Below are 15,588 nucleotides of genomic sequence, written 5' to 3'. Positions count from 1 at the left end.
GGGAGGTTGTCTGCTGCTAATCTGGTGATTTTAAGTTTAGTTAGTAGTCGTTTTATTTTGGAGGTAGGAACAGGAGAGAAAGAGAAGCTAGTGGGGAGATTGTTAGTTCTAGTTGATGGTGTGGGTTTATGGGGGGGGGGTTGTGTTGTCTAGCTAGTGATAGTACGGTTTGTGTGAAGTGATTGTTGAAAGAGGTAGCAATATTTTCAGAGGAGTGAGTTAAGTTAGGAGTGGGTGTACTTACTTTACCTGGGTGGAGGATGGAGTTTATTGAGTACCAGAATTGTTTGAGGTTATGTTGGGAGGAGATAAGGGAAGACTGGCAGTATTGGATTTTGTCCTGTTTTATAAGCCTTTTGGTTCTATTGCATAGTTCTAGGAATTTTTGCCTAGTAGAGGGGGTTTTGATTTTGTGCCAGTTGTCCCACGCTTTATCCCTGTTTTTCATTTCAGACTTCGTGTTTTTTTGTAGACATGGGGATTGTTGGGCTCTAGTTCGGGAACGTCTTATGGGGGCGTGGTAATTAAGGATGCTTAGGAATGTTTTATTAAAGTAGTCAACTGCGTCATCTAGCTTGAGGTATTTTAGAGGTTGCTAGTTACAGTCTTTTAGGGATGAGCCGAATGAGAGAGGGTTGAAGTTAGTTTTTTTGCATATTTGACGGTAGATGATGGGTTTTGCTTTATAAAGGTGTTTTCTTTGTAAGAAGGTTGGGGAGTGATCACTGAGGCTGTCAGATAAGCAGCCAACTATATATGACTGGGAGCTCTTATTGACTAGTATCCAATCAAGGGTAGTGTGTTTGTTGGAGTTATTTATCCTAGTAGGTGACTGGACTAGTTAGGTGAAGCCATGAAGATTTACATGATGGGTTGTGTGATTGCTAGAGCAGGATTGCCAGTCAGTGTTGAAGTCTCCTAGAATTAAAGTTTCTTGGGGTAGGTGGTGGGTAGTCCAGCTGAGGAGGTTTTCAAGTGGAGGGATGTTGTGGCCAGGTGGGAAGTCGCAACCTATTATGTTTAGGGTTTTATTTTGGTTTATTTTAAGGTTGGTATATATTATTTCTTCCTTACATATTTGGGGAGCTGCTAACTTTAAGATCTGGATATCTAGATGCTGCTTAAATATTATAGCTATACCACCTCCTTTTTTGTTTAGTCGGTCTACTCTTAGTATATTGTAACCAGTAGGGAGGATTTGCTCATTAGTAATGTGAGGTTTTAACCATGTTTCTGTAAGGATCACTACATAGGGGAGTAGAAGTCTATGGTGGCATGGAATTCATGCACCTTGCTGCATATACTTCTAATATTTAGGCTTATCAGATGGAGGTCAGTTGGCTTTCTATTGGCTGTAATTTGAGAGATGTGGTTTGTAGTCTGATTATGAGGGGAGGGGTTGGAGACAGAGGGACCAGGATTAGGATGGATGTCTCCACTGAGTGCTAGGTTGGATATGGATGAGATTATTAGTTTTATCAATTTCTATATATGCTTGCTTATAAGGGAAGTTTTTTGAGTGTATTCTGTGGGCAATAGGTATGGTGGTAGGGTTATGTTAGGTTGTGGGGTTGTTTTTAGTTTAGGTATTGTGGTCTGTAGTCTATATAGAGGGTGTATTGGGAAGGTTGTTGACCTGATGAGAGAGTAGTAGAGCAGAAGTGGGATATGAGTGGTGGTGTGTGTGGTGGTACAGTGGTAGTGGTTGAGTGCAGGAATGGTGGAGGTTTGGTAAGAAGTGATGTATGCAAGGAGTGTGCATGCAGTGAGTATAGGTATGGTGTGCTTGTACATATTAGCTGAGTAGGAGGGATAGTAGTGAGAAGTTGTAGGAGGAAGTATAGGTGTGGTGATGTTATAGGTTGAAGGGTGGGAGGGGTTACTGTTTGTAATAAAGGTAGGACCACTGGGGGTGGGTGAGAATTGGGGGAAGGGAGGGGAGCGTAGCAGGCAACAGATGAAGGAAGACTATCAGTAGGTTTATAGGTTATAATGAAAAGGGCTGGCCCTGATTAGGCTGCAATTGTTCTTGTGGGGAGGGGGAGGATCAGAATAGACCAGAAAAGTGGTGGATAGCAATAGTATGATGAAAAGGGCTAGCCCTGATTTCACAGATATGCAAGTCTACAGAAACAACAAGAAAAGGCAGTAGGTACTCTGACTTGCTTGTTTTGCATGCCTGTCTTACTGAAATAAAATAAGCCAATTTTACCAAGGAGTTATGTGGAAATTAGGAAGACAAGAATTTATAAGAGAAAAGGTTTAGTAGAAGTAGAGAAACAGCAGAGCATACAAATAGTACAGCATCTAAAGGCAGATTGCAGTTAGAAGTACAGAATGGGGGGGCAGCTAAAGTTCTGAAACAATAGAATCAGTAAATCAGTCGGTACTTTGGACTTACTTGTTTTGCATACCTTTCTTCTGAAATAAACACTTGTAACCAGGAGTATATGGGATTTAGAAAGACCACAAGTTATAGGAGAAACGGTTTAGTAATACTAGAAAAACAGCAGGACTTTCAAATAGTTGAAACAGCTTGCAAAGGGAGACTGCTGTTAGGAAGTACAGTATAGGGAGGGGCAAACTAATGTCTGTGATTTAAATACATCAACATGCAATAACAATCCCAAATGTAGTTTTCACTGTATACAATTTAGAAAAAAAAGACAAGAACACAAGGAAAAACAATTATCCTACCATTCCTTTTCCTGCAATCATGTTCTAATCCACCTTATTGCTTCTGCAAAATTCCATTTCTTATTAAATAAAAACTTCTTCAGTTCTAGCATTCCATATTGGCAAAATAATATTAAACATTACACAGCAATTTCTTTCACAATCTCATTTCACATTTTTACAATAGCCATATAAAATCACTTCCATATTTACTTCCTTCACCACCATCAAAATCTATTCATCCAATCACTACTATATATTTTTTCTCTTTTAAAACTTAAAAACGTGTTTTGTTGTTTATAAATCTTTACAACCATAACACAGTCTTCAGCACATAACCTTATACAACATTTGACTCTTTGCAGGTAATTTGTCCAGACTTAACCTCCATAAAATCCTGAAGATGCAGCGAGTGCACGTTTTAATTTAACTCTTATTGCCTTTTTAGTTGTTCACTTAACTTCTCCCAAGGATCTGTAAAACAATATTCTTTCATTGTTATCACATATCACATTTGTCTCTTTTTACATTTACCTTTAATGTTTCATTTTCATACAAATATCTTATTTGCTATTCATTCACATTTCTTTCATTTTCTGCCTGAAGTATCGATATTTATTTCTTATTATCCAAATTATTATATCGTTTTGGATTTTCCTCACTATTGCTAAGAATCCAAAACAAATTTAAAGGTCTTTTATCGTACCTACCTGGACTACATGAAAAGCGACATGGAAGAGCTCTCGGATCATGTGGCCCAGGCAGGTATGACCCTAGCCCTGAGTAGCATCCTGCCTTCTCCCAGAATGAAACCACAGTATAAGGACAAAATGATTGACTTCAACAATTGGCTAAGCATCTGGTGTCAATCAAAGGGGATCCAGTATCTGTCTGCCTGGGAAGACATGATCGACAAACCATGATGCTTTGCCAGAGATGGTCTGCACCTGTCACTCCTGGGCTTCAGGTTACTGGCTAAAGCTCTTGCCACCCCATAGTGCCTTTTTTAGGCAAGGTTCAAAGGACAAAGCCACCACCATAACAGATACAAGCATGCAAAACCTGAAGGTAATGCTACTCAATGCTTGAAGTCTAAACCTCAAAATGCACTCTCTCAAGGCACTCCTAAAAATGGAGAACATCGCTATCTGTGCAGTAACTGAGACCTGGTTCAAGGCTCCAGAGAGCAACCCTGCAATACCAGGCTACAACTCTTAACCACACTTTTCGGCCACAAAACCAAGACCGAAACACTAAAAGTTAAGGAGTGTCCATATTCACACCTTCAGGCTAGTTGCCCAACACAATGCATCTGAAATTCGCCAGGTGCAACTAACACTAGATAAGACTGCAATCCAAATTGTACCTTCCTACAGATCCCCCACTATGCTCCAAGATTCTCACTACACCTTTCTAAACATACTGGAAAATATTAAGATACGACCAAACACCCTAATACCGGGTGATTTCAACTACCATGCCATTAACTGGGAAAACTACTCGGGTACCAACTCCTTTTCCAAACGGTTCTTGGAATTCATAAATTCCAACGCCCTGCATCAACTAATCCATTGTCCCACCAGGGGCTCCAATATCCTAGACCTGGTCATTACCAACATGAGAGATAGATGATCCACACCAGTGGTCACCCCCCCTCATTGGTCAGGTTTGACCATAAGCAAATCACCCTTCACATCCACATCCCAACCCCACCCCCAGTAAGGAAACCTCCTTAAAAAACTTCTCCAAATCCAACTTTATGTTACTGAAGTCAGAAGTGACAAACTTCATGACACCCATGTAGACAGGATCTGAAAGTTCAACTGCAGAATCCTACACTAAGGCACTGTACAAGCATATCCACTTGTGCATGAATCGTGCCATCCTCACTAGAACCAAGATGCTCTCCTCCAAAAAAAGGAAGCCAATCTGGTGGTCCCCTGCTATAAACAAACTATACAACAGAAGGAAGAACCTGTTGCAGAAAAGAGGAAAATCTCAGGATGCAAAAAACTCCCTCACCAGCCTCAGTAAGAAGATGAGATCCCTCATAAAATCCTCAAAAGCTAGTTACAAAAATAAAATTGCCAAAGTTTCCAAAGACAACCACAAGGCATTCTATAGTTATGTCAAGAATCTAAATGGCAATGCTCAATCTGCTCTGAGCTACAACAGAATGGCATTAAATATACTGATCCCAAGGATATTGCCAATATCCTGGCAGATTGATTTAGTGCCATCTTCACCCCCTCTCATCCCCCTAAAGGGCCCATCTCAATACCAAAAGATTGCCAAATTCCAGTAATCATGGCCACACAGGTAGAAACCGCACTCTCCAAAGCTAAGAATGCAGCATCCATGGGACCAGATAACATCTCGGGCTGTGTACTACAAAATGAACTAGCACCTCACCTAAGTGTCATGTTTAATCATAGCCTCATCTCAGGCTTTGTGCCCACTGAGTGGTGCACAGCTACAGTTATCCCACTCCACAAGGGGAGATCCACCTTGGATTTCAGGAACTACCATCCCATCAGTCTGATGAGCCTGATCTGCAAGGGCATGGAACGCTTTATCATGGAACTTATTAACAAAAACATTGGCAACCTTCAAACACTGGACCCCACCCAGTTTGGGTTTGTGAAGGGCCAATCTTCTCTCCTGAACCTGATTGATTTCTTTGAATCAGTCTCCAGAGCTGTGGATGAGGGTAAGGTGGTCCTCACAGCCTATCTGGACCTCCCCAAGGCCTTTGACACCATCCCCCACTCTGGAATCATAGATAAACATACCAAGTTGGGCATAAATCCCTACATCACTCGATGGGTTGCCAACTGGCTTACTGACAGAACCCAGACTGTAAAAGTAGCCGACTCCAAATCCAACTCCAGACAAGTGACAAGTGGAGTACCTCAGGGTTCAGTTCTGGGACCACTCTTGTTTGGTCTCTACTTCTCTGAAGTACAGGCCAACACTAAGGGACTCTGGCTAACAAAATTCGCAGATGACTGCAAACTGGGAGCCATTATTGAATCCTCAGATGATGTGGATATTCTACAAAAGGGCCTTACAGTTACAGATGCCTGGTGCCAGAGCCATGGGCTCAAGCTTAATGCCAAGAAGTGTGTAGTTATCCCCTTTGAAAAAAAAAACATGTACCCATGGTTCTATAGTTGTCCAGGATATGGGTCATGGGTTTGGTTCGATAGCTGTCCAGGATATGGGTCACTGCTTTGCTTTTATAGTTGTCCAAGATATGGATCATGGCTATGGTTCTATAGCTGTCCAGAATATGGGTCATGGCTATGTTTCTATAGTTGTCCAGAATATGGGTCATGGCTATGTTTCTATAGTTGCCCAGTCTATGGGTCATGAGTTTGGTTCTATAGTTGCCCAGGATACGGGTAATGGCTGTGCTTCTATAGTGTCCAGGATATGGGTCATAGCCATATTTCTATAGATGTCCATGGTATTGGTCACTGCTATGGTTCTATAATTGTCCATAAAATGGCACAATGTCTTGTTTACTGACAACTGGACATGGCTGAGTTTGTTGGCATTAGTATCCTTCTTTAATTTACATGTGATGGCATTTCAGACTGGGACAGGCATATTACCCCCAGCTTTACTGTTATTTACAGAAATGGGTTTTCTGTTTATTAGATAATTTACCTAATCAACCTCATATCCCTGAGTTCACAACAACTGACTTTTCTCCTTTACAGTTTTCCCTTTTTTCATTCTCTTTTCCTGACAAAATTATACTATGTGAATATTGTTCCTTTATTCAGCCTTCCACTTTGTGATTTATGGCCTTTAGACTTACCATTTCTGTGTTAATTAAAGGATAAAGCCTTGCAAATGAAGCTTTGAAAACACTAGATCAGAAATCATATCTCTGCACAAAGGCACACAAACTGGTTCATTATGAATGGTGCCTGTTGACTGCCTTCCTTATATTTCTGTCTTTGGCATGCAACCTGGTAGAGTTTCCTTACATCATCTGGTTAATCAGTTTCCAGAAGTGGGTAAAGTGCCTCTGATGCCTTATTCTTTGCTATTGCAACTATTGTCCTAACATTCTTGTTAGCCAAAAAGGAATACTGGTTGACTAACGAATAAGCTAAGACTGTAGTATTTCTATTAGACCTCAAGGCAAACATAGAAATATATGACAATAGTTATCAGGCAACATTAATAAGGAATGCCAGGGAAAATGTGCTCACCAGTCCAAAGGATGTTAAAGGCAGACTGAAGAAGTACTTTCCTCAGCTTCTGAATGAAGAAAACATCTCAGAAGCCATTTTCCTCTGTACTCACCCAACATATTGATTATGTTTGCCATGACTTTATTTATTTATTTATGTTAGTTTGTTTGACCTGGGAAAGTCCTTCTTGGCTAACTCATTTTCAGCAGAAGACCAGGATAAACAGCTCAAGCAAATAACATTTTTGTACAATATGTAATCTACTACCTCTCTTACCTCTACCTCTCTTAAAACCTAGTTGCCTCGTAGTTTGAGCATCTTTTCAGGCTTGTTGGCTGTTGGTGAAGCACCCTCCAAGAGGAAAAAACGCTGAGAGAAGAAGGGAGCCACTTTTGAGATTTTAAGTATTTTTTCCCTGTTTATTTGCTAAGTTTTTCTGCATAGCTGCCTAGCTTGAGCATTTTCTGGCTTGTTAAACTTGATTTCTGTATTAGTAACTGTATTTAGAGCACAACCAAAAGCTGTTTGCTGAATTTCCTGTTTGCACTTAATTTTAAATCGTTTTTTTCTTAAAACTTGCATATTTTCTGTCCTTGACCTAGCACTCTTGTGTGGGGTCATTTACTGCACTGTTATAACTTGATATTACTTGTGAACCTCTGCTATCTCTGTAAAAACAAAAACAAAAAAAATCTTGCTTTTTTCCCACTTTTCTGAGAGTTAAAAAAGTTCAGTTACAGGCTTGCTGTTCCTGAACTGTTTAAAAGTTTCTGTGAGGCCATTTTGGCTTGGGCTGAAGGAGGGTCTCTGTGTTCATCAGTGGCAGTGACTAACATTGAGCAGCTTCCCTGCCCCCCGTAGAGGTGGTTACTGACTTGAAACTGTAGTTTTATTGGCCACTAGGGGTCATTTCCATAACTCCTTCATTTGTCCTCAGAGGAGTGGTTTATTAGCCATTTTGGGTCATTTCCTGTCTTTTCCAGCCCCCTGCTATAAAGCACGCTTTAGCGCGCATTAGCGCGATTTAGCGCGGAGTTGCCACTGTTGCACAGTAGGGCAGCGCCGGTTAAGCAGGTTTAAACTATTCGGGCTACCTAAAGTCCACTCTTCAAATTTTCCCTTAAAACTACCTTCCTCGAACTATACTACTGATCTAATCAGCGTATCCTATAATTAAAAAGATCATCTCTACTTGACTCCAAGTAGACTATTCTCTATCTGTTAAACGTAGCACTTGCTCCTACAGTACTTATTACCTTGATACGGCACTCTTGTCATAGATAGTACCCCAAAAGGCAACCCCATTTCTCGGTCATCCACGTCCCCGGAATCTTTTTAAAGTTTTTTGTCTATTCCTTCTAGCATGTCGAGGGATCAGTTGCTAGTGTCCTCTCCTGCTCAGCTGGTGAACCTGGGAATATTGAGGCAATGTTACAATTGCCTCATGTACACAGACAACCCTCTCCTCCTCCCACAAAACACAAATACATGCGAGAGATGCAACTATACGGTCAAACTGGAGGCTGAGCTCTCTCAACATAGGACTGGCAAGACCAGTCAGGAGGAGAAGGTTACCACACACACTATAGACCCAGTCTCACATAGTACCATTACAACCTCAAATCATACACATAAACACACAAAGACATACTCGAGGCTCTGATCAAAAATCTACCAAAACAGCAGAGGCCACCAAAGCAGACACCCAAACAACCACCACCTCAGAACACAACACCTGCAACACATAGACCTCACATTCAGAGTGTCAAACAGTCACAGCCCTTAAGGCCAAACACAATGCCAGACACACTAGTCATTGGTGACTCCATAGTCAGACACACTGACGTCCCGCTCACCAGACTGAGTAAGGAGAAGGTCACAGTAAGCTGCATGTCGGGCGCTAGAATCCGCCACATAACGCAAGCACTCAGGTCTCTCAACAGCAGGTACAAATATGACTCAGTCATTGTCCACGCTGGTGTAAACGACCTGAGACGTACCTCCTTGGACTACATGAAAAGAGACATTGAGGAGCTCTCTGATTATGTAGCCCAGGCAGGTATGACCCTGACCTTGAGCAGTATCCTACCTTCACCAAGAATGATGCCACAATACAGAGATAAGATGATCAGCTTTAACAATTGGCTTAAACACTGGTGTCATTCAAAGGGGATCCAGTGTCTGTCTGCCTGGGATGACATGCTGGACAAGCCACGCTGCCAAGGGATGGCTTGCACCTGTCACCCTGGGATTCGGATATTGGCAAAGGCTCTTGCCACCCCATAGTGCCTTTTTTAGGCAAGGCTCAAATTCTAAACCTACCACCCTAGAACACAAAAAAGGAAAAAAACTAAGGGTAATGCTGCTCAATGTCAGAAGTCTAAATCTCAAAATGCACGCACTCGAGGCCCTTCTCAGTATGGAGAACATCGATGTCTGTGCTGTGACGGAAACCTGGTTCAAGGCTCCTGAGAGCACCCCAGCGCTATCAGGTTTTACCTCATATCATGCGTTCCGGACCCAAAATCCGGACAATACCAAGAAAGGAGGGGGGGGTATCCATATTCATCAAGGACACCCACACCTCAAGACTGGTGGCAACGCACGATGCATCGGAGACCATCCAGGTGCAATTAACCATAGGCAAGACTGCTCTGCAAATTGTAGCATGTTACAGGCCACCCTCACAAACTCAGGAACCTCACATGGCCTTCCTGAAAACACTTGAGGGATAAATGTATCACCAAACACCATCATACTAGGTGACTTCAATTACCCTAATATAGACTGGGAACACTACTCAAGCCCAAACACCCTAGCCCAAAAGTTCCTGGAATTCATAAACTCAAATGCCATGGAACAACTAGTCACCATCCCCACAAGAGGAGATAACATACTTGATCTCATCATCACGAACATGGGAGCACAATGTTCAACACCGAGGTGTACCCCTCACTGGTGAGATCAGACCACAAACTAATCTCGCTGGAGGTCCTCATCCCACCCCCACCTGAAATAAAAAAACCACAGTAAAGAACTTCTCAAAAGCCGACTTCACACTTCTAAAGACTAGTGTGGTCTCCTTTAAGGCCCCCGAGCCAGCGGAAAACAGTACTCAAGCCGCTGAATCACTTACAAATGCCTTCTACCAGCACCTGCAGGACTGCATGGATAAGGCAATCCCAAGCAAAACAAAGACTCTTTGTACCAAAGGCAAGCGTCCAGTCTGGTGGACCCCAGCCATAAACAAACTCTACAACAAAAGGAGGAAGCTACTACAAGATAGAGCAAAATCCTTAAAAGGTAAGACACCCTTGATCACTATAAGTAAAAAACTAAGAGCTCTCATAAAATCATCCAAAGCAAATTTCGAGAGAAAAATAGCTAAAGACTCAAAAGACAATCATAAGGCCTTCTTTAGCTATGTTAGAAACCTGGGAGGAAACTCCCAGATATGCTCAGAGCTAGTTCAAAATGATGTGAAGATTACTGATCCTACAGACATTGCCAACATACTGGCTGACAGGTTCAGTGCAAACCTCTCCCCCCCCCAAAAGGAGAGATATCTATACCAAACGATTGCAGCCCCCCAAACATCTCCAGCCCAAGTGAGAACTGCTCTCTCCAAAGCAAAAAACACAGCATCCATGGGACCTGATGGTGTCCCCGGCTGTGTGCTCCATGAACTCAATGAGGAATTAAACCCACAGCTAGGACAGCTGTTTAATCAAAGTCTTACCTCTGGATACGTACCCAGGGAGTGGCGCACTGCAACTGTGGTACCACTTCACAAAGGCGGTGCCTCCACCGACCCTGGAAATTACCGGCCAATTAGCTTGACAAGCCTTATCTGCAAAGCCATGGAGAGGATCATAATGGACCTCATAAATAAAGACATAGGCAATTTGCAGACTTTGGATCCAACCCAGTTTGGCTTTGTCAAAGGCAGATCCTGCCTTTTAAACTTGGTTGACTTTTTCGAAACAGTCACCAAAGCCATTGATGAGGGAAAGGCAGTCCATACAGCCTACCTCGATCTGGCTAAGGCCTTCGATACAATACCCCACTCGGGTATCATTGAAAAACTCATCAGCTTAAATGTCAACCCATACATCACAAGATGGGTTTCAAACTGGCTGAGTGACAGAACCCACAGGGTCAGAGTTGCTGGCGCCATGTCAGACTCAAAGCCTGTCACAAGTGGTGTCCCACAGGGCTCAGTCCTGGGCCCACTCTTGTTTGGCATCTACTTTTCGAAGTACAAGCAAACACAGGAGGGTTATGGCTGACAAAGTTTGCAGATGACTGCATACTGGTAGCTATTGTAGAAAACACATCTGACACAGATATCCTTCAGAAGGGTCTCACAGAAACGGATAACTGGTGCCAGAGCCACGGCCTAAAGTTAAATGCCAAAAAATGCATAGTCATACCCTTCGGGAAAAACAAGGTTACCCCTAGCTACCAAATAGGTGGCAATCCACTGAGCACAGAAGAAGTTATCAGGGACCTGGGGACCCAGGTTGATAGTAGTCTGTCATTCAACACCCATGTAGCTAAAGTAGTTAGGAAGAACTTCTACATTGCCCACCTTATCATGAAGGGATTCTCATCTAGATCAAGGGAGGTCATAGTCTCCCTTTACTCATCACTCATCAGACCAATGATTGAGTACAATGCCCCATTTCGAATGTATCTGACCCGACACTTGCGGCAGCTGGAGAGGCCACAAAAGTTCCTCACCAAAAGGATAAAGGGTCTCAAAAATCTGTCCTATGCTGCCCGACTGAAAGAACTCCAGCTCTATTCAGTCGCTTACCGCTTGCTCAGAGGTGACCTTTGCCTAACATACAAGGCCATGTCAAACCCAGATTTGATGAATATGCTTCACCTCAAAAAATCTAGATCCATCAGAGCCCCAAGGGCGGGAGACTTAAACCTTGACACGGCTATTAATAGGACGTGCTGGAGGGATAGATTCATCACCCAAAGACTCCCTATGCTGTGGAACAAAATCCCGGTACATGTGAGGCAGAGCACCTCGCTGGCCTTGTTCAAGAGAAATCTTGACCAATGGATGGGAGATCGCAGATATACCCCAGGGATTACCTCAGTGTCACTGCTCGACAGAGGCACAGCAAAATAATGGGTATAGTTCCCCATACTAAAGGGGTGGCGTAAGCCACAAAACGATGGGCTAGGCTTGTAAATGCCCTCGGGCAGATAGCCTAGTATGAACCTATGAACCTATGAACTACCGCAGAAACAACACAGAACACATCATATATATTAAACAGGCATTAAATTAGATTAACATGGACATTGTATTGAGATTAGGTTAAATATGTAGACAAAAGGCTATTTGGAGCAAACAGCCATGTACAAAGGTTTGCTAATAAAAAATAGACAGTACAAGTTAGAAAGCAAGTTTATGACAGCTGATGTAATGTAAGGCTAGAATAGATGAACTTTGCTATACCCTGCTAATTTCATGGACTTAATTGGCCTTAGTATTCCTCTCAAATGGTAGGCTGTGCATTTGACACTGTATTCCTGTTGGGTTTCTTCATTTAGTCTGTTGTAAATGGGCCTTTCATCGGTATTTGATATCTTCTGGACTGGGAAGGCCATTGTTCCTGACATCACTTATCAATGATGTCAGGTGACTAGCTTTGTTTTTCTTGTTGCCTTGCAACCTGATAGAACTTATTTGTTCCATCTGTTGAGTCACTTTCCAGAAGCTGCTAAAGGTGGTCTGTTGAATTGTTCTTTGTCATTGCAACTGCTCATGGAATCACTCTGTTAGAAAGCCGACATTTCTTCTTGGCATGCTCTTTCATGGAATCACTCTGTTAGAAAGCCGGCATTCCTTCTTGGCGTGCTCTTTCATGGAATCACTCTGTTAGAAAGCCGACATTCCTTCTTGGCATGCTCTTTCATGGAATCACTGTGTTAGAAAGCCGACATTCCTTCTTGGCGTGCTCTTTCATGGAATCACTCTGTAAGAAAGCCGGCATTCCTTCTTGGCATGCTCTTTCATGGAATCACTCTGTTAGAAAGCCGACATTCCTTCTTGGTGTGCTCTTTCATGGAATCACTCTGTTTGAAAGCCGACATTCCTTCTTGGCGTGCTCTTTCATGGAATCACTCTTTTAGAAAGCTGACATTCCTTCTTGGCATGCTCTTTTTATCTCCCACCTCTTCCTCTGCTTATTATTTCATTTAATAACTTCCTGGACTTCGGCATTCCACCACCAGGTTTCCTTATGTACATCATTTCCATACCTTACTTTGTTGTAAGTCTGTTCTATAGTCTTAACACATGCTGTCTCAAGATTCTCCCATTTCTCTTCAGCTCGACCTGCTTCTTGAGGTCCTATATCCCTGGCTGCTTCCTGGAATTCCTATGCCTTCACTCTAGTCAATTTCCACATATTCAACCAAGTTTCTGTTGACTTTAAAGCCTACACTCACCAATTATTGCAGGTGATTGTGACCACTAATGGTTTATGTTGAGGGGCAGTCCATTTCATTAGGGATTACTTTGCAATCTCTGATTTTACCCTAATGCCCTTTCCTTACTAGGTGGAGATCTACAGAGATGCATGTTGAGCACCCCTGCATGTGATCTTGTGATGCCCTGTATTAGTGAATTATGTACTGATCAGCATTAAGCCATTTGCAAGTCAGAAGTAAGGAATGTCCTCTACTACTTTATTCCTGTTTCCCCACTCCATGCTGACCCAAGTAGACTTCATATTCTGTAATGCTGTCCTGATATATGCATTCATGTCCCCCATTATCAACACCAACTTATTTTGCCCCAATTTATCTAGGAATTGCTGAATCTGTGGCCTGAATGTCCTATTTTTCTCATCATCACAACACTGCTGTGATGCATACATTCAGACAATGAATACTGTCCCATTTTAATACTGAGATCTGATTGCTACAGGTTTCTGACTGATTTTTATGACATCCCTCTTGGAATTCATGAGATCCTCACTGTATTCTTGAGACTCTCACCATAATTCTTACACCATTTCCATTTTGTCATCCACCTGCATAGTAGAGCCTGGATCTCAAGCCAAGTGACTTGGCCCTGCTGCCTTTCTATCATGGGTCTTGGATATACAGGACAACCAGTCTCTGCCTTATCATCATGTCATCACTTCCAAACTGTGTCCTGTCAGTAAACTTATATTCACTATATACTTTCTTATTTCATTTTTAGCATGTCAACTGCTTTTACATGCAGCTTTTGCTTAACAGTGCTTTGCCAGTTTATTGACCTAGGGATACGTGATGGTGGGTACATGCTGGCCAAGAGGTACACACACTGCACTCTTGCTGTTTGCATGGTTCCCTGGCATAGGATGCAGTGGATTGGATCCTCAGCCATCTCAGCACCTGCAAATACAGATGTCTGTTTTTGGCAATATTAATCAATGTGAAAGAGCCCAAGCTGTACAACAGGGGATATATAACAGAAATGCACTGAAGAGGAAATATAAAGGTCCCTCATCAGAAAACATGTTTTTTGGCAAAATGACATGATTCATTTGAAATAACAGAGAAAGTAAATGAGAGAAACTACAGAATTAGGGATACAAATAAGACCAGAACATGTATATCATGTCAACATTCTGATCAGAACAGATATACCACATCAACATTCTGATCAGAACAGATATATCACATCAACATTCTGATCGGAACAGATATATCACATCAACATTCTGATCAGAACAGATACATCACATCAACATTCTAATCGGAACAGATATATGTCAACATTCTGATTGGAACAGATATATCACGTCACCATTCTGATCAGAACAGATATATCACATCAACATTCTAATCGGAACAGATATATCATGTCAACATTTTAATCGGAATATATATATCATGTCAACATTCTGATCGGAACAGATATATCACATCAACATTCTGATCGGAACAGATATATCATGTCAATATTCTGATCAGAACAGATCAGAACAGATTTATCACATCAACATTCTAATCAGAACAGATATATCATGTCAACTTTCTGATCGGAACAGATATATCATGTCAACATTCTGATCGGAACAGATATATCACATCAGCATTCAAACTGGAACAAATATATCATGTCAACATTCTAATCGGAACAGATATATCATGTCAACATTCTGATCGGAAGAGATATATCGTGAACATTCTGACTGGAACAGATATATCATGTCAACATTCTGAAACAGTGCAAGGAAGCACAAACTTTGGTAGTCCATTTAACAGTAGAGTATCTTGAATCAGGTAAAGAAAGATTGGTTCTGACCTTTCTGTCTCCATTTAAGATAGATAACACATTGTTCAAGTCACAGAAACAAGAAATAAAACAATTATAAAACAAAGAATTTTATTTCAGAGCTGCCCTGCAAAACAAAGCTAATTTAACACTAAAGTACTGTACTGAAACCCTTTCGGGAGAGAATGCAAACTTAACCCCCTGCAAAGACCAGAGTCACAAAAAGGGCAGTGCAAGTACCAGAACTACAAAAAAATGTCACTGAGTTGTAATTAAGAAGTCTAAATGTGAGTGCAATAGCCTATTATTGTTTCTCCCACAACCTGATGGAACAGTCAGGTTATGTAATGATTTTAGGAACCTAAAAAGCATTTCAAATTGAGTTTGTATAAAGGTTGAGAAAGGAAA

This window comes from Protopterus annectens, chromosome 9.part0 (assembly GCF_019279795.1).
Source record: "Protopterus annectens isolate FY-2018-M chromosome 9.part0, PAN1.0, whole genome shotgun sequence".
Taxonomy (NCBI): domain Eukaryota; kingdom Metazoa; phylum Chordata; order Ceratodontiformes; family Protopteridae; genus Protopterus; species Protopterus annectens.
The sequence above is the reverse complement of the archived record's forward strand: the minus strand, read 5'-3'. Positions refer to the sequence as shown.